The sequence below is a fragment of the Cervus canadensis genome, chromosome 4 (genome assembly GCF_019320065.1).
Source record: "Cervus canadensis isolate Bull #8, Minnesota chromosome 4, ASM1932006v1, whole genome shotgun sequence".
NCBI lineage: Eukaryota > Metazoa > Chordata > Mammalia > Artiodactyla > Cervidae > Cervus > Cervus canadensis.
The window spans coordinates 85,702,865-85,728,091 of NC_057389.1; the positions used below are offsets into that span (position 1 = coordinate 85,702,865).

Sequence of the window (25,227 nt, forward strand, 5' to 3'; positions counted from 1 at the left end):
GGATGATTTGAGAGAACATCACTGAAACACATTTATTACCATATGTGAAACAGATCACCCGTCCAAGTTCAATGCATGAAACAGGGCACTCAAAGCCGGTGCACTGGGTCAACACAGGGGGATGGGATGGGGAGGGAGGTAGGAGGGAGGTTCAGGATGGGGGACACATGTACACCCATGGCGGATTCATGTCAATGTATGGCAAAAACCACTACAATATTGTAAAGTAATGAGCCTCCAATTAAAGAAAAGAAATACATTTAAAAATAAAAGAACATGTACACGGCTACGAATGAGTGAATCATGTTGCTCTACACCTGAAACAAAAAAACACACACACTCTACAACACTGTAAGTCACATCGACACCAACACAAAACACAAACTACAAAAAGAGAATGCTGACCCTATTCCCTTCAGGCCTTCGTGACCTGGGCTGCTGCCACATCCCTGAAGCCTGGGCAGGCTTGAGTCTCTTGGATGAACTGTCTTGGGGCTGAGAGAGGTTGGGAGGATATGCCAGTCAATGAACCCTGCCCCATGGACTGGCGTGTCTGTTTCCCTCTGCACCAGCCCACAACCTCCAGATCCTGGCAGTTTCACTGCAGTAGGTGCAGTGAAACTATTCCTACTGCACCCAAAGGATGTGGAGCTTCTGGGCTGGAAGAGCTTTGAAAAGCCCCCTGGGCTTCATGTCTCCAGGTGATGGGGTTCCCACCTTCAGCTTCCTTCCTAAGGGTCACCCCACCTATGATGAGAGCCTCCTCCATAGAGTTGTGCTGCAGGAGCTGGGATGTGTCCAGGGCACAGGGGGAAGGAAGGAAGAAGGAATGGGACACAAGCCTTGGGTGTTTCTTCTAGCACATTCCACTCTAATTGACAATCCAGGAACAGGACTTTCCCTAAGGCTCTGCTTCCCCCAGTAACCGGGGAGGGGCATAAAGACACACTGCCGCCTTGTGGCCATTTCCTGTAACAACAACTTTGAAACCTTTGCTCATGGGTACTTAATATTCACTAGGTTTGAGGGCTGTAAGTAAAAAAACACCTGCCTTCAAGAAATGTCCTAGGGGAGGACAACAGAAAAATATTAAAAACAGAGCAGGCGTTCAAGAAGCCAATTTGAATAAGTAAGTTTAACTCACACTGTTTTAAAAAATCACATGTAAAGATGTCAACATCGCTAAATATGAGAGAAATGCAAATCAAAACTTCAAGAAGGCATCACCTCACACCAGCCAGAATGGCCATAAATGGAAATTCTACAAACAATAATTGCTGGAGAGGGTGTAGAGCAAAGGGAACCCTCCTATACAGATGCTGGGAATGGAAATTGGGAGCAGCCACTGTGGAGGACCGGGCAGGTTCCTTAGCCTCTCCTGAAAATGAGAATGAAATCAGAATGCTCCCTAACACCATACACAAAAATAAACTCCAAACAGATTAAAGATCTAAATAAAAGGACAGATACTATGAAACTCTTAAGGAAAAGAGCACACGCCTTGACTTAAAATGCAAGCTCTTTTTTGATCCATCTTATAGAATCATGAAAATAAAACAAAAATAAACAAACAGGACCTAATAAACATTAGAAGCATTAGCACAGCAAAGGAAACCATCAGTGAAAGAAGAAGACAACCCTTGGAATGGAAAAAAATTCTTGCAAAGATACCTATAGGGAATTTCTCTTCAACACATTCAGTCCACTAGTACAGCTCAATATCAAAAAAAAGCAAACAACCCAATAAAAAATCAGCCAAAGAATAAATGCACATTTCTCCAAAGAAGTCATAGAGATGGCCATAAAGCACATGAAACGATGCTCAGCATCACTAGTTCTTAGAGAAAGGCAAATCAAATGTACAATGGGGTATCACCTCACATTGATCAGAATGGCCACATCGAAAGCCCTACAACAATAAAGTCTGCAGAGGGTGTGGAGAAAAGGGAACCCTCCTACACTGTGTGGGGAATGTAAGTCAGTACAACCACTAGGGACAACATTATGGAGGTTCTTAAAAACCTAAACACAGATGAACCCAGTGACCCAGCAATCCCATACCTAGGCAAAGATCCAGAGGAAAACAAAATTTAAAGACACCTGCACCCAACAATCATGGCAGCACTAGGTACAATAACCAAGACGCGGAAGCAACTTAAACATACAAGGACAGATGAATGAAGACAGAAAATGGGGTACATGGACACAATGCAAGATTATTCATACATAAAGAAGGATGAAATAATCCCACTTCCAGTTACCAGAAAGAAACTAGAGATAATCATACTAAGTGTAGTGAGATAGAGAAAGACAAGTATAGGATATTACTTCCTGTGGAATCTAAACAGGGATACAAATAAACTTCTTTACAAAAGAGAAATAGTCTCATAGACTTAGAATAGAAACTCAGTTCAGTTCGGTCACTCAGTCGTGTCCGATTCTTTGCGACCCCATGAACTGCAGTACGCCAGGCCTCCCTGTCCATCACCAACTCCCGGAGTTCACCCAAATCCATGTCCATCAAGTCAGTGATGCCATCCAACCATCTCATCCTCTGTCATCCCCTTCTCCTCCTGCCTTCAATCTTTCCCAGCATCAGGGTCTTCTCCAATGAGTCAGTCCTTCGCATCAGGTGGCCAAAATATTGGAGTTTCAGCTTCAAAATCAGTTCTACCAATGAACACCCAGGACTGATCTCCATTAGGATGGACTGGTTGGATCTCATTGCAGTCCAAGGGACTCTCAAGAGTCATCTCCAACACCACAGTTCAAAAGCATCAATTCTTCAGCACTCAGCTTTCTTTATAGTCCAACTCTCACATCCATACATGACCACTGGAAAAACCATAGCCTGACTAGACAGACCTTTGTTGACAAAGTAATGTCTCTGTTTTTTAATATGCTGTCTAGGTTGGTCATAACTTTCCTTCCAAGAAGTAAATTTCTTTTAATTTCATGGCTGCAATCACCATCTGCAGTGATTTTGGAGCCCAGAAAAATAAAGTCAGCCACTGTTTCCACTGTTTCCCCATCTATTTGCCATAAAGTGATGGGACCGGATGCCATGATCTTAGTTTTCTGAATGTTGAGCTTTCAGCCAACTTTTTCACTCTCCTCTTTCACTTTCATCAAGAGGCTCTTTAGTTCTTCTTCACTTTTTGCCATAAGGGTGGTGTCATCTACATATCTGAGGTTATTGATATTTCTATCAGAAATCTTGATTCCAGCTTGTGCTTCCTCCAGCCCAGCATTTCTCATGATGTACTCTGCATATAAGTTAAATAAGCAGGGTGACAATAAACAGCCTTGACGTACTCCTTAACAGAAACTCACAGTTACCAAAAAAGAAAGGTGGAGGGGCAGGGAGTAATTAGCTGGTTCAGATCACCTTAAAACAGATGCTAAAGGGCTCATAATAGTCACAAGCCCAAGAGGGCTGTAAATGACACCTGCCTTCAAGAAATGTCCTGGGGTAAATCATCGGGAAAAAATTCCAAACAGGGTCAACTTTCAAGAAGCCAGACAAGAGATCAACTGTTCTCACAAGATGTAAGAGTAATAATAAAAACAATAATAAAAGCACAAGGAAAGATAGTCCACATCAGTAATTATTAAGTCAATACCAAACAAAACTATGAGGTACCATTTCACTGGCCACAGTGGTCATCATCGAAAAGATCTACAAAGAATAATTACTGCAGAGAACGTAGAGAGAATAAAATCCTTCCACAGTCATGGTGGGAATGTAAATGGTGAAGCCACGATGGAAAACAGCATGGAGGTTCCTTGAAACACTAAATGTAGAGGTATCGTATGATCCTGCAATCCCATTCCTTGGCTTAGGTCCAGAGAAAATGACCATTCAAAATGACACGTGCACCTTGATTTTCATGGCAGCACTGTTATAATAGCCAAGACACAGTGTCGGGAGCCACCGGGGTGCACCCAAACCGTGACTAGGTCACGGGACAAGAGAGGAAGCTGCAAGGCAGCTCTTCCTCACACGGGGTTGCCCCAGGGGCCCAATATGTCCCCTTGGGAGCCGCCTGGACGAGAAAGGAATCTGCAAGGCAGCTCTTCCCCTCGAGGTTGTCCCGGGGGCCCGGTATGTCCCTTTCTTCTTTCTGTCTTACTGTTGTTGGGCTTTCTATTAATTTTTGGAAATATAATATATAGTAATAAGGCCTCCCTGGAAAAGTCCAAGCCTTTTTGGAGATGCTCATGATTGCTCTGGCCCAGGACACGACCATAAACATCAAGTTAGAAAAGAAAAGGCCACAGGTATAGTTTGGCTGCTTGCTTAAAAGATTATAATGTTCTAGAAAAGAAAAGAGTAGACGCATTTAGATTTAGAAGTAGATATGCTGCTTCAGTTTACTTGCTCCTTGTTTGAGAGGGTTTTCATTATTGCTATTTCCTTGCTGCTATTTGTTCATTGTTTCCCTTTCTTTAAACAACATGGAAGATTATGGGTATTTTTGTAGAGTTAGAAAATGGGGTACATAGGATTTCAATAGAAGATTTATATTAACCAGCTTCAGTGCCATTATCTCACTATTAATAGAGGTGTTTTGCTGCTTTAGAGGTGTTTTTGCTGTTTAATAGTTAATCATTGTAAATTGAGATTTTGTGGTTTCAGGTAAAGAAAAATATCAGGTTTTTCTCATGGTACTATTCTCAGAAATGTCAAACATGTTACTGTGACCGTTCCCATGTATTGTTTTATTGTCCAAAGAATTTACACTGTACCTGAGATTTGTAGGACATTGTTTTTGTTAGAGTGAAAATGTTAGGCCATTGAGGCAAGAAGACTATGTACGGGACATTTAAGAATAAACCCTGTAATCGGAAATGTTCTAGATGAATGCATAGGGGAAAAACATGGAAAAAAAATATTGACAGAAGCACGAAACCAATATCTGATGTTATATGTGGTGACTTAAGGGGGAGGTAACGTTCATTCTATAAAAACTGAGCTATCCTAAAAATAAAAAAAAGCTACCTCTTCTACGAAACCTTCTGTGTGTGTGTGTCTGTCTGTCTTCTTCCTCGCCGACACCACTCATCCCTTGGGTGTTCCTGGTCCTGCCGGGGCTGGACCTCGGCAACACAGAATCCACCAAAATGTCCATTGACAGAAAAATGAAGACTACGTGGTACATCTATACACTGGAAAGCTACTCAGCCGTAAAACAGAATGAAATAATGATACTGGCAGCAGCTTTGATATACCAAGAAATTATCATTTGACAAATACTTTTCAGAGAGAAAAGGACAAATATCCTAAGATATCATGTTCAGGTGGAATCTATAAGTTCACATCAATGAACTAATTTACAAAATAGAAAAAGACTCACAGACTGAGAAAATCAAATTATGATTATCAAAGGAAAATTAGAAGGGACAGATAAATTAAGAGTTTGGGATGAAAATACATACACTAATATATATCAAGCTGATAATGAAAAAGGACCTACTGAGTAGAACTGGGGACTCTACTGAACAAAGGAAAAATATACATCTGTGTATAATTGAATCAAGTTCATGTACACCTAAAACAAACAAAACATTGGAAATCAACTCTACCCCAATATAAAATAACAATAAATTACAAATTAAATTACATGAACTCGGTCTAGAGGAAATCAGACAGTGGTGACCCTATGAATTAGATAATGACATGCTATGATATTAATACGACACCACCAAAGGTTTTCTTTCACTCAGCAGAACACAGAGCCACAATTCACTCAAAGGTGCCTGACCTCATGTGAATGCAACTGCATGAAGAGAAGGAAAAGGACCGCCGGTTACTCAGGGCAACACCCGCAACTCAGATGCTGGAAATCTCAGAGGGGACAAGACACACAGGTAAAGAGCACATATGGGGGCTCCGGGTACAGGGTCCAGACCCATGTGGATGGGGTGAGACCCACACAATCCCCAGACCCTGCACCTGGGGTCACACATCCAGTCTCCAGGGTGACGCCCCCCCCAGACCCTGCACCTGGGGTCACATGTCCACAGTCTCCAGGGTGACCCCCCCAGACCCTGCACCTGGGGTCAATATGTCCACCGTCTCCAGGGTGACCTCCCCAGACCCTGCACCTGGGGTCACACATCCACAGTCTCCAGGGTGACCCCCCCCCAGACCCTGCACCTGGGGGTCAATATGTCCCAGTCTCCAGGGTGACCTCCCCAGACCCTGTACCTTTGGTCACACATTCAGTCTCCAGGGTGACTCACCTCCCAGACCCTGCACCTGGGGTCACACATCCAGTCTCCAGGGTGACACCCCCAGACCCTTCACCTGGGGTCACATGTCCACAGTCTCCAGGGTGACTCACCTCCCAGACCCTACACCTGAGGTCATATGTCCACAGTCTCTGGGGTGACCCCATCTCCCAGACTTGTACCTGGGGTCACAAGCCCACAGTCTCCAGGGTGACCTCACCTCCCCAGACCCTGCACCTGGGGTGGCAAGACCCTTGGTTAGGACCCCATGCCTCTGCTGGTTGGGCCGCTATGGTGGAAATGAGTGAGCTCCTGTGACCTCCTGGTTCAGTAGATGGAAGAGCTGGGTCAGTCTCCTTCCCCCACACTTGTCCCAGGGAAGTCCTCCCCTTTCCCTTCAGTTCTCTGTAATGGTGATTGTTTTTACAGCTGCCACAATACTGTTGAACACACTACCTTGGTGCTGGCAGTCTTGGCCTTTTGTTGTCCCACGGAGGGGCTGTGAAAACACACCAGACGCTGGGCTGGAAGACGAGGGGCGGGCCCGGCCTCTGTTGAGGACGGACGGTCTCCTGCAGGGACAGTGCAGCAGCACCTCACCTGCTGCCATTGCTTTTCGCCTGATCCACGTGCCCAGCAATCAACTGCCCAGGAAAACCTGCTCTCTTCTTGTCATGCTTGTGCTGGTGAATTGGAATAATTACCAGGTAGCTCACCTGAGGAGTCTCCAGGAGCCCCAGGGATGGGGAACCTTACAGGAGTAAAGAGGGAATAGGCACAGGCCTGTATAAAATGACACTGAAAAGCATTAATTCCTAAACACAAGTGAAGCTCACATGTATTCTTCCCTTTTTCTTAGTTTTGTGTGTATGGTCTCCGTCTGCACGTGATTTTGACCCATGCAGATGGGGTGAGACACAGACCCCAGATACCCACCCCCCAACCTGGGGTCATATGTTCCCTTGGTCAGGACACCATGGCTGTGGTTGGTAGGCCCTCAATGTGTAAACAAGCCAGGTCCATATAGTAAGCTGTGGTTTTTCCAGTAGTCCTGTATGGAGAGTTGGACCTGTATGTGAGAGTTGGACCATAAAGAAGTCTGAGCACCAAAGAACTGATGCTTTCAAACTGTGGTGCTGGAGAAGACTTCTGAGCGACTTTGGATAGCAAGGAGATTAAACCAGTCAATCCTAAAGGAAATCAACTGAATATTCATTGGAAGGACTGATGCTGAAGCTGAAGCTCCAATACTTTGGCCACCTGATGGGAAATGCTGACTCGTTAGAAAAGACCCTGATGCTGGGGAACATTGAAGGCAGTCGGAGAAGGGGACAACAGAGAATGAGATGGCTGGATGGCATCACCAATGCAACAGCCATGAGTTTGAGCAAACACCAGGAGATAATGGAGGCCAGGGAAGCCTGGTGTGCTGCAGTCCATGGGATCACAAAGAGTTAGACATGACTCAGAGACCGAACAACCAGGTAGCCTGAGGTGTCTCGATGAACCCCAGGGAAGGTGAATTTGTTGGAGGGAAAGACTAAAAGCCCTACCTCCACACTGACCCCTGGGAGGGCCATGGAACCCCACTCAGAGAACAGCACGATTACCCAGAGAAATCCACCTCAGCTCCAGACCCCAGACATCTGAGCACTGACATTCTGACACAGGCATGGAGTTTTCCGGGACAGAGGCCAGGCCGGGTCTCTACCCAGGTCTCCATGTCCTACTGCACAGAAAACCCAGTCAGGTGTAAATGTTCTCATTGTAGAAGCACACAGTCTCATCTAAACATAATCCGTGTAGACAGGACTTAGAGAGATCTGAATCTACCATGTAGATTCAAAGTAGCTGAGGGATGCGCTCCCAGGAGGCACAGGTCACACACCTGGGGTGTCTCATCTTTGCACAGGGGGCTCACCCACCTGAACCTTTCTTGAAGAAGAAATCACCACCGGGCTCCACACTTCACCCACATCAGCAAACGGAATAAAAGCTGTGTCACTAAACATTTCAACGGGCAAAGCAAAACCGTGACCAGGCTCTGTGGCCACATGCTGGTCAGGGCCCAGGGCAGAGCCAGGAACCTCGTGGAGCGCCCTGTTCTGCAAGGACAGACCGGAAGTGACCCGGCTGCAGCGTCCCAGGCTTCCAGCAGGAGGCGCTGCCCCAGACGCCCCGGAAGTACAGTCCTGCAGGGTCGGGCGGGGAGAGAGGGTCCGTCCATCCGGATAGTTAGTTATGGGTGGAGCGCGCGCAGGTCCTGCTTCCTCGCAAGGTAGGGGGGAGGGTGGGCTGACGCCTCCTAGGCTCCGGGTCTGGGCACCGTGCTGCATCCAAGGGGGAATGTGGGCAGAGGTGGGGCATAGATGCCATCAGAGCAGAGAACCCACGGGGAGCTCCCACCTGCGCCCACCTCTGGCCCCAAGCCCCCAGCCCGTGACCCACTACCAGCCCTTCCCCCCACTCCCCACACACACATGTGCTGCGCACCTACACTGTGCACGTGAATAGCACATGTCCGCAAACAGGTGCACGCACACACACTGCACACACATGGGAATAAAATGAACACCCTAAAGCGTTCGTTCCTAAACACAGGTGAAGCTCACATGCGTTCTTCCCTTCTGAGCTTTGATGGATTTCAAAACAAAAAGTTTATAAAGTAGTTAATGGTGAATGACTTTTGGATCATGGGACTTTCTGAAGTTATTCCGCATATATTACAAGACACGAGTGATGAATGTAGATATTTCATGTGTCCCTCAACAGAAGAATGGACAAGAAGACCGTGGTCCATCCACACAATGAATGTTGTCCAGTCTGAAAGGAGGGCAGTTCTGACACAGGCTACAGGTGGATGAAGCCTGAGGGTATTATGCTCAGTGACATTAGCCAGACACGGAATCCAGTTTCTGTGATTTAAATTTGTAGAGCCCTGCTTCTACAAGATTACATTTCTTGGATTTTGCATTTGTTTCCAACACCTCCACCACCTCTTGCTGCATTTTTATTCTCTTCTCTGATTCTTGCTTCTCAGTACGTTTTAGGATCTTCTGTATATAGGAAGAACCTGAAAAAGAATAGATATGCATTTAGGCATGACTGAATTAAGTTCCTGTATGCTTTATACAAACACAACATTGGAAATCAACTCTATTCCAATATAAGATCAAAATGAAGTTGCACAGAAAGAAAAAGAAAAAGGGGGCATGAAAAAATGCTGCCACCTTGTGGCCATTTGCCATATCAACAAGATCGAAAGCTGCACTGATGGGCACTTAGCATTCATAAGACTCCTGAGGTTGCGAGTAAACAACACCTGCCTTCAAAAAAAAAAAAAAAACACCTGACTTCAAGGAATGTTCTAGGAGTGTTCATTAAAGCACAGGGCAAATGTTCAAGAGTCAATTGCAAAAAAAAAAAAAGAGTCAATTGCAAGATGTTTCACTCATACCCTTTAAAAGAAATCACAGGAAATGATGTCAGCATTGCTAAATATTAGAGAGATCCAAATCAAAACTACAATGAGATATCACCTCACACCAGTCAGAATAGCCATTGTCAAATACCCTACGAAAAACCAAAACTGGAGAGGGTAATGGAGAAATGAGAACCCTCCTCCATCGATGCTGGAATGTCAATTGGAAACAGCCTCTATGGAGACAGTGTGCGTGCATGCTAAGTCACTTCAGTCACATCCAACCCTTTTTGACCCTGTGGACTGTAACCTGCCAAACTTCTCTGTCCATGGGATTCTCCAGTCAAGAATACTGGAGTGTGTTCCCATGCCCTCCTCCAGGGGAGCTTCCCCACTCAGGGATCGAACCCGCATCTCTTATGTTTCCTGCATTGGAAGGCAGGTTCTTTGCTACTAGCACCACTTGGGAAGCCCACTGAGACAGTGTGCAGGTTCTTTAAACAATGAAAATGGGAACAAAATTGCAATATTCCTGTGGGATTAAAAAATATTCACAACCTAAAAGTTGATAATTATGTTGTATTTGGTGGGAATTTTTGGGACTTCAAGCCCAGGAGACACCATCTCAAGTAACCCTGAGAGAACTGCCCCAAGAAGGTGAAGGGAAGAGCCAGGTTACACAGAACTTTGTAACAAAGGGCAGGTAGTCCAAATGTCGAAAGATTATTGTTAAAGAAAACCAGATATCCTAAGTCAAGGAATTTAGCAATTTTTTATGTACAGGAAGATGCAAGAGTCAGGCTCACTGAAGTCATTCCTTTCATATGCACCTCACCTATCTGGGGCCAGCATCCTGAGCTTCCTTTCCTCGGGGCTCACCTTAGGGAGTGGCTGCAGTCTGATGGCTGCTAGAGAGCAGATATCCTTCTCCTTCCTGAGTTCCCTGAGGGCTCACTGGCTCACACTGGAGGGCTGCAATTGCGGATCACTATGACATCCCTTGGCATTACCTAAAAGATGGTGCTGTTTAAGTGCTGCTCTCAATATGCCAGCAAATTTGGAAAACTCAGCAGTGGCCACAGGACTGGAAAAGGTCAGTTTTCATTCCAATCCCAAAGAAAGGCAATGCCAAAGAATGTTCAAACTACTGCACAAATACACTCATCTCACACACTAGCAAAGTAATGCTCAAAATAGTCCAAGCAAGGCTTCAACAGTAACAGTAAGCCAAGAACTTCCAGACGTTCAAGCTGGATTTAGAAAAGGCAGAGGAACCAGAGATTAAATTGCTAACATCTGCTGGATCATAGAAAAAGCTAGAGAATTCCAGAAAAACATCTACCTCTGCTTTATTGACTACACCAAAGCCTTTGATTGTGTGGATCACAACAAACTGTGGAAAACTCTTCAAGAGATGTGAATCCCAGACCACCTGACCTGCCTCCTGAGAAGTCTCTATGCAGGTCAAGAAGCAACAGTTAGAACCGGACACAGAACAACAGACTGGTTCCAAATTGGGAAAGGAGTATTTCAAGGCTGTATATTGTCACCCTGCTTATTTAAGTTCTATGCAGAGTACATCATGAGAAATGCCAGGCTGGATGAAGCACAAGCTGGAGTCAAGGTTGCCGGGAAAAGTATCAATAACCTCAGATATGCAGACGACACCACCCTTATGGCAGAAAATGAAGAAGAACTGAAGAGCTTCTTGATGAAAGTGAAAGAGGAAAGTGAAAACCTCAACATTCAAAAAACTAAGATCATGGCATCTGGTCCCATCACTTCATGGCAAATAGATGGGGCAACAATGGAAACAGTGACAGATTTTATTTTCTTGAGCTCAAAAATCACTGCAGATGGTGACTGCAGCCATGAAATTAAAAGGACACTTGCTCCTTGGGAGAAAAGTTATGACCAACCTCGACAGCATATTAAAAAGCAGAGACATTAGTTTGCCAACAAAGGTCCATCTGGTCAAAGCAATGGTTTTTCCAGTATGTATGGATGTGAGAGTTGGACCATAAAGAAAGTTGAGCACCAAAGAACTGATGCTTTTGAACTGTGGTGTTGGAGAATACTCTTGAGAGTCCCTTGGACTGCAAGGAGATCAAACCAGTCAACCCTAAAGGAAATCAGTCCTGAATATTCATTGGAAGGACTGATGCTGAAGTTGAAGTTCCAATACTTTGGCCACCTGATGCAAAGAACTGACTCACTGGAAAAGACCCTGATGTTGGGCAAGATTGAAGGCAGGAGGAGAAGGGAACAACAGAGGATGAGATGGCTAGATGGCATCACCAACTCAATGGACATGAGTCTGAGCAGGCTCCGGCAGTTGGTGATGGACAGGGAAGTCTAGTGTGCTGTAGTCCATGGATACTCAAAGATTCAGACAGGACTGAGTGACTGAACTGAACTGAAGTTCCCTGGTAGCTCAGATGGTAAAGAATCCGCTTGCAATGCAGGAGACCCAGGTTAGATCCCTGGGTGAGGAAGATTCCCTGGACAAGGGAATAGCAACCCACTCCAGGGTTCTGTCATGGAAAATCCCATGGACAGAGGAGCCTGGTGAGCTACAGTTATTGAGTCGCACAGAGTTGGACACGACTGAGCCACCAACATAGCTTCATGTCTAGAGTCTTTTCAAAGGCAGAGAGATTAGCTGTGAAGGCAGAAAGTTCAGCCCACTGGGATGCGGGAGTAACAAGGGAAGGTCGACAATCTTTTTGCCTCACCTCCTTGACATGTTTCCTGTCTGTTTATCCAGCGACCCTCAGTCATTCCTGGAGGGTGTTTGAGTTAAACACTTATGGTCACTGAACTACCCCCAACCCTGTCTAAGCTGGTGGTGGCCTTTAGAGGGCGCTGTTTACATAGCCAATCCCAGGAGTTTTCATTCATTCTGGGGGTTCAGCAATTTTTAGGAAAACATCATAGGCAAGAAAGGTGAGAGGTCATTTCCTATCCTGCCTGGCCAACTCTAGGACACTGGGGCTGTCCACAGGGATATCACTCACACCAAAAATGCCTGATATTGAAGAAAAATTTGGAGAGGTGGTGAAAAAAACTTGGGAGGAGACAGCTGGGGCTATGACAAACCTAGACAGAGTACTAAAAAGCAGACATCCCTTTGCTGACAAAGGTCCACATAGTCAAAGCTGTGGTTTTTCCAGTAGTCATGTAGGGATGTGAGAGTTGGCCCATAAAGAAGGCTAAGCACAGAAGAACTGGTGCTTTCAAACTGTGGTGCTTGAGTAGACTCTTGAGAGTCCCTTGGACAGCAAGGAAATCAAACCAGTCAATCCTAAAGGGAATCAACCCTGAATATTCATTGGAAGGACTGCTGAAGCTCCAATACTTTGGTCACCTGATGTGAAGAGCCAATGCATTGAAAAAGACCCTGATGCTGGCAAAGATTGAAAACAAAAGGAAAAGAGGGTGGCACAGGATGAGATGTTTGGAGAGCATCACTGACTCAATGGACGTGAGTTTGAGCAAACTCTGAGAGATAGTGAAAGACAGAGGAGCCTGATGTGCTGCAGTCCATGGGGTGGCAAAAAGTCAGACACAACTTAGTGTCTGAACAACAACAATAAAAACTGGAGATCAGGCTTTGCCATCCAAAAATATGCCACTCTGGCATAAGAATGACTCTGAGCTGAAACCTTCTGAGTTCCTGAAATTTCTTCTCTGCCTAAACACAGAGCTTTGTATTGTCATAAATCTCTGCCTAGAGTCAACTCTAATTTTCTCTTCTGGGAGAAGACAAGTGGGCTCCCAGACAGAGTTTGTCACAAAGTGTCATGTGTCTCAATTACTCTTCAAAGGCCCATTTATCTTCCCTAAAGTTCGTCTGCTCTCCCATCAGTGGCCTCTATCCTCCACCTTTCTAATATGATGGTCTGAAAGTGAAAGTGTTAGTCATTCAGTTGTGTCCAAACTGTTAGCATCTCAGTTGTGTCTAACTCTTTGTGACCCCATGGACTACAGCCTGCCAGGCTCCTCTGTCCATGGACTTCTCCAGGCAAGAACACCAGGAGTTGGTTGCCATTCCTTTCTGCAGGGCATCTTCCCAATCCAGGAATCAAACCCAGGTCTCTTGCATTGCAGGCAGATTCTTTACCATCTGAGCCATCAGGAAAGCCCATATGAGAGTCTATGAGCTCTCAAATCTCACTGTTCCTTTGGGGATTCACCTCTTTGATGCCCCAAGCATGTAAAATTAAAAATCAGTACAGTTAAAAAAAAATCAGTACAGTTATACACTCTGTCTACTGTTAAAAAATATTCTTTGTCAGGTTAATCTGCAGGCCCCCACTCATACATGTAAGAGGGTAGAGGAGGGACTTCTCTGGTGGTCTGGTGATAAGAATGTACCTGCCAATGCAGGGGACTTGGGTTCTATGGCGGGAGTTCAAACATGGGTTGGAAAAGAATTTCCAGACACAAAGCATTTCAGAAAGGAGTGAGTTTATTAAGAACAAAGAGCAGAGATGATGAGGGCTCTGCAAGAGCAATGGGTTAACTTCATGACAGATCAGGGAGAGTCAATGCTTTTCGTGGGTTCGTAGCCAATGTTTATATCCTTAAGACAAAGAAAATTCCTGCTGGAAGATTGCTGTTAGGTGATTGGTTAGGGTGCTACAGAATGAGCACTGGAGTGGGCATCTTTGCCTCATTTGTGGTCTGGAAGTCTGCTGGCAATGATTGGGTGTGTGTGGGGGGGGGCGGTTCAGTCGCTCAGTTGTGTCCGACTCTTTGCAACTCCATGGAATGCAGCACGCCAGGCTTCCCTGTCCATCACCAACTGCTGGAGCCTGCTCAAACTCATGTCCATCAAGTCGGTGATGCCATCCAGCCATCTCATCCTCTGTTGTCCACTTCTCCTCCTGCTTTCAATCTTTCCCAGCATCAGAGTCTTTTCTAATGAGTTGGTTCTTTGCATTAGGTGGCCAAGGTATTGGAGCTTCAACTTCAGCATCAGTCCTTCCAGTGAATATTCAGGACTGATTTCCTTTAGGATGGACTGGTTGGATCTCCTTGCCGTCCAAGGAACTCTCAAGAGTCTTCACCAACACTATGGTTCAAAAGCATCAATTCTTTGGAGCTCAGCTTTCTTTATAGTCCAACTCTCACATCCATACATGACTACTGGAAAAACCATTGCTTTGACCAGATGGACCTTTGTCGGCCAAGTAATGTCTCTGTTTTTTAATATGCTGTCTAGGTTGGTCATAGCTTTTCTTCCAAGGAGCAAGAGTCTTTTAATTTCATGGCGGCAGTCACCATCTGCAGTGATTTTGGAGCCCCCAAAAATGAAGTCACCCACTATTTCCAGGGGACGACAGAGGATGAGATGGTTGGATGGCATCACCGACTCAATGGACATGAGTTTGAGTAAACTCCGGGAGTTGGTGATGGACAGGAAAGCCTGGCATGCTGCAGTCCATGGGGTCGCAAAGCGTTGGACACGGCTGAGTGACTGAACTGAACTGAACTGTTTCCATTGTTTCCCCATCTATTTGCCATGAAGCGATGGGACCAGATGTCATGATCTTAGTTTTCTGAAAGTTGAGTTTTAAGCCAATTTTTTCACTCTCCTCTTTCACTCTCATCAAGAGGCTCTTTAGTTCTTCTTTGCTTTTTGCCATAAAGGTGGTGTCATCTGCATATCTTGGGTTGATTTTTCTCCAGACAATCATGATTCCAGCTTGTGCTTCATCCAGCACAGCATTTTGCATGATGTACTCTGCATAGTAGTTAAATAAGCAGGGTGACAACATACAGCCTTGAAGTACTCCTTTCCCAATTTGGAACCAGTCAGTTGTTCTGTGTCCGGTTCTAACTGTTGCTTCTTGACCTGCATAGAGACTTCTCAGGAGGCAGGTCAGGTGGTCTGAGATTCCCATCTCTTGAAGAATTTTCCATAGTTTGTTGTGATCCGCACAGCCAAAGGCTTTTGCGTAGTCAATAAAACAGATGTTTTTCTGTAACTCTCTTGCTTTTTCAGTGACCAACGGATAATGGCAATTTGATCTCTGGGCAACAGTCAAATTGGGGGGTCTTTGAGCAATGTTTATAAAAGCGACTGAGTCAGCTTTGGAGATGACCTTGGCTCTGGGCTCCACTTCTGTGGCCTTGGTGCAAGCCTTGCACCTGTGGCCTTGGGGCAGGACTCCACTGGTTCACTCCCTGGTCTGGGAGGATCCCACATGCCGAGGAGCAACTAAGCCCGCATGCCACAACTACCAATCCTGCGCTCTGAAGCCCAGGAACCGCAACTACTGAAGCCCGCACACCCTAGAGCCCATGTTCCACAACAAGAGAGGCCACCACAAGGAGAGGCCCACACACCATGACAAAGAGTAGCCCCTGCTCACCTCAACTAGAGAACAGCCCATGAGCAGCAACAAAGACCCAGCACAGCCAAAACCATTACAAAGAAAAAATAAAAATTAATACACTGGTACATTTTGCCTCTTGTTAAAATATCTTTTGTCAGTTTAATTCTCAGGCCATCCCTCATAAATATGAGAGTGTAGAGGAGGGACTCCCCTGGTGGTCCAGTGGCTAAGAATTCCATGCTCCCAATGCAAAGCGCCCAGGTCCAATCCCAGGTCAGGGGACTAGATCTCACATGCCACAACTAAGACCTGGCCCAGGCAAATAAATAAATAATTCTTTCTGTTTTAAAAGTCTTTATTTAAAAAAACAAAGAAGGTAGAGGAAAACATTTTCCTTGCCCATACCATGAGATCAGCTGTTAGCTGTTGTTTCTTGTTTCTACTTTCCTAAAATCAACCAGTGTCCAAGGTGAAAACACTTCTGAGAAGCCAACCCCCAGCCTCTCCTTGAAGTCCTAAAGGGACCACTTACAAAGGGGGACAGTGACCCCAAACAGATGGGACCCAGCCCGGGCCAGTTGCTCTGTCTGGATTTAGTTTTGGGGTCATTTAAGTTCTCACACCCCATCAGACTGTGGAGTTTGCTAGACCGTAGAGTAGAAGATTCGCCCAAGAGACAGCACAACACTCACTAGGTCATAAACTGAGGATGTGACTGGATTTGGGGAAAGGAAGAAGAAGACAGCTTCAACCGAGTCCAGCCAGTTGTTTGAAGCTTTTCGTGAAATTCTTGGTCACAGCAGTGATGATCGGTGGCGTTGAGATAACCAGGTGAATCATGAAAGGGAAAAATCAAGCCACTCTACATGCTGGAAGCTCATCTCAGGAGTTTGGGGAATGGAAAATGAAAGTTAGAGTTACCATATGATCCAGCAATGCCACTTCTGGGCATATACCCAGGTAAAACTATAATTGGAAAGATACATGCCACCCTATGTTCATGGCAGCACCATTGACAATAACCAAGACATGGAAGCAACCTAAACTCCAATCGACAGATGAATGGATAAATAAGCAGTGGTACATATACACAGTGAAACACTCAGTCATAAAAAAAAATAATAATAAAGTAATGCCATTTGCAGCAACATGGATGCAACTATAAATGACCATACTAAGTGAAGTAAGTCAGAAAAAGACAAATACCCTATGATACCACTTATCTGCAGAATCTAAAATATGGCACAGGGCTTCCCTGGAGGCTCAATGGTAAAGAATCCACCTGTCAATGCAGGAGACATGGGTTCACTCCCTGGTCTAGGAGGATCCCACATGCCACAGAGCAACTGAGCCCGTGTGCCATAACTACCAAGCCTGAGCTCTGGAGCCCAGGGACCATGACTGCTGAGCTCATGTGCCGCAACTACTGAAGCCCTCACGCCCTAGAGCCTGTGCTCTGCAACAAGAGAGGCCACCACAACGAGCAGACTGCACACTGCAACGAAGAACAGCACCCCCTTGCCGCAACCAGAGAAAAGCCCATGCAGCAAGGAAGACACAGCACAACCAAAAATACAAAATAAATAAAATACAGAACAAATGAACTTATCTGTGAAACAGAAACAGACTCCCAGACATAGAGAACAGACTTATGGTTGCCAAGCGGGAAGCGGGTAGGAGAGGGAAGGGTTGGGAATTTGAGGTTAGCAGATGCAAACTATTACGTATAGGATGGATAAACAACAAGGTCCTACTGCATAGCACAGGAAACTCTCATATCCTGGGATAAACCACAATGGAAAAGAATACAAAAAAATAAAAGAATGTGGGGATTTTCCTGGTGATCCAATGGTTAAGAATCCACCTTCCAATGCAGGGGACTCAGGTTCCATCCCTGGTCAGGGAACTAAGATCCCACATGCCTCAGAGCAACTAGCCCCACATGTCGAAACTAAAGACCCGAGGCAGCCAAATTAATTAATAAAAAGTGGTGACTTAAAAAAAAAAAAAAAAACCTGTATATATGTGTATGACTGAATCACTTTGCTGGACAGCAGAAATTAACACCATGTTGTAAATCAACTTATAATTCAATAACAAACAACATTTTTTAATTCAATAAATAAATAAACAGAAGGGAATGAACATGAAAGGCAACCAAGACTGGCAGTTCCACTCGAATGGTACTCAACACAGGGTTTTAAAATAAATCTTCTACCTCCTGGGGCTTCCCTAGTGGTCCAGTGATTAGGACTCCATGCTTCCCAGTGCAGGGGGCCCAGGTTTGATCTCTGGTCAGGGAATTAAGATCCCACATGCCTCAAGGTACAACCAAAAATAAAAAGAAAGAAGAAAGAGAGAGGGAGTGAACAAGTGATTGAGAGAGCTCTTATACCTCTGGAGCAGTAGGAGGTCTGGGGCTGGGTCTCCTGAGCTCCCTCAACCTCTGCTGATTCCTTGCCTCCAAGTCCTCATCTCACAGAAGGTTCTGGGCCCCTAAATTCTTCACAAGGTGAAGCTCCCCCTCTCTGGCTCCTCCCCAAGCCAGGGGAGGCCACTGATACCAAACATGCCCAGTCAAGGAGGCAAAATAAACAAGACCAGACAAGCACTCCAAAGAGGTAGGCCTGCAGGTGATGTGACCGACACACCCAGGCGTGAAGATCCCCCCGGGTCCCGCAGCAGTGGGGGGATGGTTACTCTGTGGGCAGGGCCCACCCCCCACCCCTGGCTATCAGGAAAACCATGGCCACTGCAAATTAAAGCATTTATCCCCTTGGGGTTTCTTTTTAGCCCACGGTGCAAATATATTTTATATATGTTTATTCTGGGATGTAAAGTGGTTCTGGATGTGTTACAACGAACACGTAACTTCCTTTATTACAGAAAGACAGGTGGAGAGGAGAGAGAGAGGGAGGCCGTGATCCAACTAAGGACACATCAGCTCCATGCCTGCGGACGGGTGACTCCCACGGCTGCACCTCCTCCGGGTCCCCATTGAGACGCCTCCTCCCTGTGGGGACACCCAGAGTGCCCCCAGCCCCAAAGGCAGGGCTTAGGGTGCTCCTGCTCCCACTGGGTCCCTGCGCCCTGCTTCCATCTCTTGTTCTGTGGTGTGCATCCTGGTGGTGTGTGTGGGTGTGTGTGTTAGCCGCTCAGTCGTGTCCGACTCTTTGCGACCCATGAACTGTAGCCCACCAGGCTTCTCTGCCCATGAGATTCTGCAGGCAAGGATACTGGAGTGGGCTGCATTCCCTTGTCCGGAGGATCTTCCTGACCCAGGGGTCGAACCTGGGTTTTCTGCACTGCAGACAGATTCTTCATCATCTGAGCCACCAGGGGCACGCCTCTGCAGATGGGGGTGTATTCCCTTATGTGGCCATCAGGGGGCGGGAGACCCAAGGATCTGCACCAGCAAGGGGTGAAGGTGTAAAGAATGGGGGACGTCATTCTCCTGGTACTCCAGTGCCCTGACCAGATGGGCATATTGAGTACAAACCCAGTCTCACATGCCCGGGCCAGAACCATACGGAAGTGATTAGAAGACCAGGAGAGACCACCCATCCAGAGCCCTCACTCACTCAGCCTGTCCCACCACATTTATTGAGCACCAACTATATGGCTGGGGCTCAGGGCAAACAGGCTGAGGCTCAGCCAAGGACTGGGGGTGAAACACAGATATCGGGCCTTGTGACATGCATTCTCCAAAGGGGTAGGGATGACAGTAGCCCCCCTAGACCAAAGAAATGTATTAATAAATAAATGAAAGGGAACTCAACTGCACTGGCCACGTTGCGCCTGCTCAGTAGCCATGTGTGGCTGGTAGCTGCAAAGATGGAGAACAGGTTCATTGCTCCAGGAGGTCCTACCGGAAGGCACCTGCTTCCACGGTCCCATCCGATACCTTCTCCTCGGTTGGCCCAGAAGTCTGTTCAGGTTTTTCCATGACATCTTAGAGAAAAACCCAAACAAACTTTTTGGGCAACCCAATATTTTCAAGTGAGCACAAGAAATAAGTAGAGTTTTGTTTTACTTTGAGACCAAAGGGAGGAGGAACTGCAAACACACTGTTGAGTAAGAGAGAAAGTGGTTACTTGCGAGTAAGATTGTAGCATGTTGGGCTCCTGCTTGTGACATTGTAATAGACTTTTGCAAAATGTTACCACTAGGGGAAATGTTAGTTCTTACAACTGCTGGGAATTCACTGGTGTTCCAGCAAACATTCTCAGCACAAACATTACCTCCATGAACAAATTTGTGTGTGTGTGTGCTCAGTCGCTCAGTTGTGTCCGACTTTTTTTGCAACCCCATGGACTGTAGCCCACCAGGCTCCTCTGTCCACAGGATTTCCCAGGCTAGAACACTGGATTGGGTAGCCATTTCCCACTCCAGGGGATCTTTCTGACCCAAGGGTCAAACCCAAGTTTCCTGCATTGCAGGCAGTTGGTGCCCCCTTAAATTTTAGGCCCAGGTGAGGGTCCTGGCCCAGGTTTGGAGTGGTGACGAGCAGCTTTCTCACCATGGTGTGCCTGGCATTAGTCCCCCAGTGAAGCAAGAAGCGGTCCAGGAAGTGAGGACCATGATGGGACCAGAGGCTGGACAACGGTGACCCACTGGGCTGATAACCTTGGCTGGGGAGGCACCAGGGTGCCAACCCACAGCCTTCATGTGGCTCCTGTACCTATAGAGTGGATGTGCCTTTGAACACAGGGCTTCCCTTGCGGCCCAGTGGTTAAGGCTCTGAGCTCCCACTGCGAGAGCACAGGTTTGATCCCTGGTTAGGGAATTAAAGTCCCACATGCTATGTGGCATGACCAAAACAAAACAAAAATGCTGGCAACAGGGTCGCATCCCTGTTTGTCCCCCAGTCTGTGCTGGGGATTTGCCGCCAGATACTCTCCCCAAGGGCCTTCCACATCACCATCCCAGGGCCCAGATTCTGGAGGCCTCCTTGGTCCCTGAGCCAAAGATGTAACACTGGGCAGACCCCCTCTGGCTGGCATCCTCTCAAGAGGTCATCAAATGGAAACCAAGGCAGGGGAGAGCTGGAACTGGTAGATGTCATGGAAACCCCACAGCATCTTCCTGAAGTTGCCCACAAACCCCAAACCCTGTGTGAAGGGGAGCACAAGTCCCAGCAGATGGAAGAGATGAATATAGCCCAGTGTCAGGACCAGAGAGGATTCACGGCACGTGATGAACCCAGAGCCACCAGGCTCCAGACACTTGTCCAAATCCCAGAGGCGAGTTGGGCTGGGAGTACCTGGCTCGTTCATGGGCCCCGCCCCAAGAACCCAGCCCTCCCTTCCTCCTTCCTTTGCCAGCTCACCCCATCCAGGCTTCGACCAACGAGGTAAGTCCTTCCTCACGTCCGACTGAATTTCATCACGCTTCACTTTAAACCAGTTTGTCTACTTTCTGGGTGAGTCAAAGACCAGGACAGGCTGCAGTTTCCTGGGACGGGACGATGAAAGAAGCTGTGAGGATGAACCACCAGGAGGGCCGGGTGTGCGGACTAGAGACAGCATTGGGAACAAAACCTGCAACAAATCCCTAAACTCTAGGGTGGAGACGCCTGTGCTGGTGGTAAATCACTTTTCCATACACTGAGTGAGCACTTACTGTGTCCCAGACTCAGTACAGACTCGGTCCTGTCATCTTTTTCATGCTTATTGCAGGGAAATTCACAGAATATGAAATTCATCCATTTAAAATGAACACTTTAGGGGGATTCCCTGGTGGTCCAGTGGTCAAGACTACAGGCTTCCATTGCAAGGGGCACGGATTCAAACCCTGGTGGGGAAGCCAAGATCCCACCTACTCCATGGCACAACCAAATAAAATAAAATGAAGACTTCAGTGGCATTTAGTATAGTCACAGGGCTGTGTAACCATCACTTGTAGTTCCGGAACATTCCATCACCCCACAAGAAATGCAGTGCCACCGGCTGTCATCCTCAGCCCCTGACAACCAGGAATTCACTCTCTGTCTTCATGGATTTGCTTGTTGTGGACGTTTCACATAAGTGCGATCACACATTATGTGACCTTTTGTATCTGGCTTATTTCATTTTTATTTTTTTCATTTTATTTTTTTAATAAAATATCTTTTTAAAAAAACAGTTTTGAGGGACTTCCCTGGTGACCCAGTGGCTAAGACTCCATGCTCCCCATGCAGGACGCCTGGGTTCAATCCCTGGTCAGGGAACTAGATCCTGCAAACTGCAACTAAACATCCCGCATGCTACAACTAACTCAGCAAGAACAAGACCAGGAGCTGACTGTGGCTCAGATCATGAACTCCTTATTGCAAAATTCAGGCTTAAGTTGAAGAAAGTAGGGGAAACTACTAGACCATTCAGGTATGACCTAAATCAAATTCCTTATGATTATACAGTGGAGGTGACAAGTAGATTCAAGGGATTAGATCTGGTAGATAGTGCCTGCAGAACTATGGGTGGAGGTTTGTAACATTGTACGAGAGGCAGTGACCAAACCTATCCCAAAGAGAAAGAAATTCAAGAAGGCTAAGTGGTTGTCTGAAGAGTCTTTACAAATAACTGAGGAAAAAAGAAAAGTGAAGGGCAAAGGAGAAAGGGAAAGACACACCCAACTGAATGCACAGTTCCAGAGGATAGCACGGAGAGATAAGAAGGCCTTCTTAAATGAACAATGCAAAGAAATAGAGAGAAACAATATAATAGGAAAGACTAGAAATCTGTCCAAGAAAATCGGAGATACCAAGGGAACATTTCATACAAGGGTGGGCATGATAATGGACAGAAATGGTAAGGACTTAACACAAGCAGAAGAGATTAAGAAGTGGCAAGAATACACAGAAGAACTATACAGGACCTAGTGCAGCCTAATAAATAAATCAGTTCAGTTCAGTACAGTCGCTCAGTCATGTCCAACTCTGCGACCTCATGAACCGCAGCACGCCAGGCCTCCCTGTCCATCACCAACTCCTGGAGTTTACCCAAACTCATGTCCATTGAGTCAGTGATGCCATCTAACCATCTCATCCTCTGTCGTCCCCTTCTCCTCCTGCCTTCAATCTTCCCCAACATCAGGGTCTTTTCAAATAAATAAATAAAGATTAAAAAAAAAAGTTTTAAGGGACTTCCCGGCAGTCTAGCAGCTAAGACTCCAGGCTTCCAATGCAGGGGGGCGTGTGTGCTTTACAAGCTGGGAAGATAACACTCACCCTGTTTCCCCTACCCTTAGCACTGTACATCAGTGTGCGTGGCTGTCTGAAGGGTGGGGGAGGGCAGCTCCAGAATCACGCATGATTCCTCGTAATCTTGGAGTAACAGACCCAGTTTGCAGACGCTCTGGACCAGCTGCCTGCCTTGAGCCGCATTTCCCGCGGCGCGGACAGGAGGCCCCGCCGCCAGCCTGGGAAAGCCTTCAGCTCCTGGGTCTCCAGGATTTTCCTGCCACTCCTCCAGAGGACGTGGAAGGGCCGGGGCAGGCCGTGAAAGGGGCGGGGTCGGCCTGGGAGGGGTGGGGCCGGCCGAGAGGAAACCGCAAACATCAAACTTAGGGCTGCAGCTCAGAGAACAAGCTGTGCCTGGTGGCCCGGTCTTGGCAGGCGGCAGGGGGCAGGCAGAGGTCAGTGGCGCAGCCTGGCAGGGCTGGGCAGGGCCCCATGCCACCTGGGAGGGTGGTGGTTTAGCATGTGGCACCCACCCCATTTCCCCCACATATGCCAGGCCGGGTAAGGGACAGCATTGAGGTCGGGCTTTGGGGGAACTAGGCAGGGGGCCATGGTCCTGGCTGGGGCAGGGTAGCTGCGGGGTTTGAGAGGAGGGCTCCAGAGGGTGGCTGAACAAATGCAGGAGCGGGGCCAGGCTCCAAGGCATCCCTGAAGATGCCTCAGGTAAGGCCAGGTCAGGGAGGAGGTGCCACTTGCCAAACCTGGGGTCCTAGGCAGGAGAGGGAATCCCAATGCCTACACCTTTCCAGGAAGCCTTTCAAGAAGCGGGGAGAACCCCCTTTGAGCCCCACTTCACAACACGCAGGCTGTCCCTAGGTGCTGCTAGATACCACTCCCTACAAAGCACCCATCTGCTCTGTGGGCTCCACCCTTGTAGGCCTGTCAGCCCTCACTGGGCTGGCTACAAGGGAGACAGTGGTGCCCCATGGGGTCCTTTGGCCCCTAGCCCACACTCCACATGGTGACAAGATCAGTCTTTCTGAAATGACATCCAATGGGGTCTGTGCCCTGCTCAATTCCTTCTGTGGGTGTCCACCCAGGGGCAATGAAACAACATCCAGACAAATGTATGCTACATGTTCACAGCAGCACAACTGGCTACTCCAGAAAGCAGGACACCTCAGTGTCCATCGGTGGGTAGCAGATAAACACAGTGCGGCCCAGACAGTGGGGCTATTACTCGGGTGTGAAGAGGGGTGAGGCACCAACACACACTGCAACACATGTGACTCCTGAGGACGCGATGTCTGGAGACAGAAGCCAGACACAGAAGGCTCCAGGGGCTGATCCCAGACCAGCCCGTTCCAGGCCCTGCAGAGGATGTCCCCCCTCCACCCTTTGGTGGCACCACATGGTATGATGTTAGTTCCCCAACCAGGGGTCAAACCTATGTCCCCTGCACTGGCACCGCGTCGTCTTAACCCTGGACCTCTGGGAAGCCCCTCATCTGCTTTCTTCTTGCCTTCTTGCTGTGCTACCTGCTGGTTTCACCTGGCTTTTTCTCAAGACCCCTGCTGTCAGATAAGGAAACTGGTAAGAACAGCAGTCTGAAAGGGACTGGGGTTCTAGCCTGTCTGCTGTCCTTAACCACTGGACTTCACCGCCCCCTACACTTTGTCTTCTGCCTCCAGGAAGCCCTCCCTGACACACTGCTTCCCCCTCTTCCCCCCAGGATCTGAAGTCAGCCCTGGGCTGTCCAGCAAAGACCTGCATGTGGCAAGAATATAATCATGGTTGAGAGAAAGGAGTCTAGAGAGGGAGGAGGGCCAGCCATGAGGGGGAGGTCTGAATTACTGGGTTTTGTTGAATTAGGTTGCATTGTCCAGAGGTGCCCCGCCCCATCTCAAAGCTGTTTTCCTCCCTCCCTTTGGACCCGGGACAGCTGCTTGCTGAACTCCACCTGACCTTGGACTTGGGAAGGCCATGCAGCATGCCTTCTGAAGCCAAGCTGCTCAGATCCGCCAGCCACAGGAGGAAGCCCAAGTCGCACAGGAGACCCCTGTGGGCAC

The 25,227-nt window shown here is 47.3% G+C and overlaps 1 long non-coding RNA gene across 1 annotated transcript; it reads left to right on the forward strand.

Annotated features, from left to right (window-relative positions):
• Positions 1 to 23,559: 23,559 nt before the first annotated feature.
• Positions 23,560 to 25,212, forward strand: LOC122440162. The gene is made up of 3 exons (XR_006269064.1): positions 23,560 to 23,613; positions 24,305 to 24,572; positions 25,101 to 25,212. It is a non-coding gene; the product is annotated as an uncharacterized LOC122440162 (long non-coding RNA).
• The last annotated feature ends 15 nt before the right edge of the window (positions 25,213 to 25,227 follow it).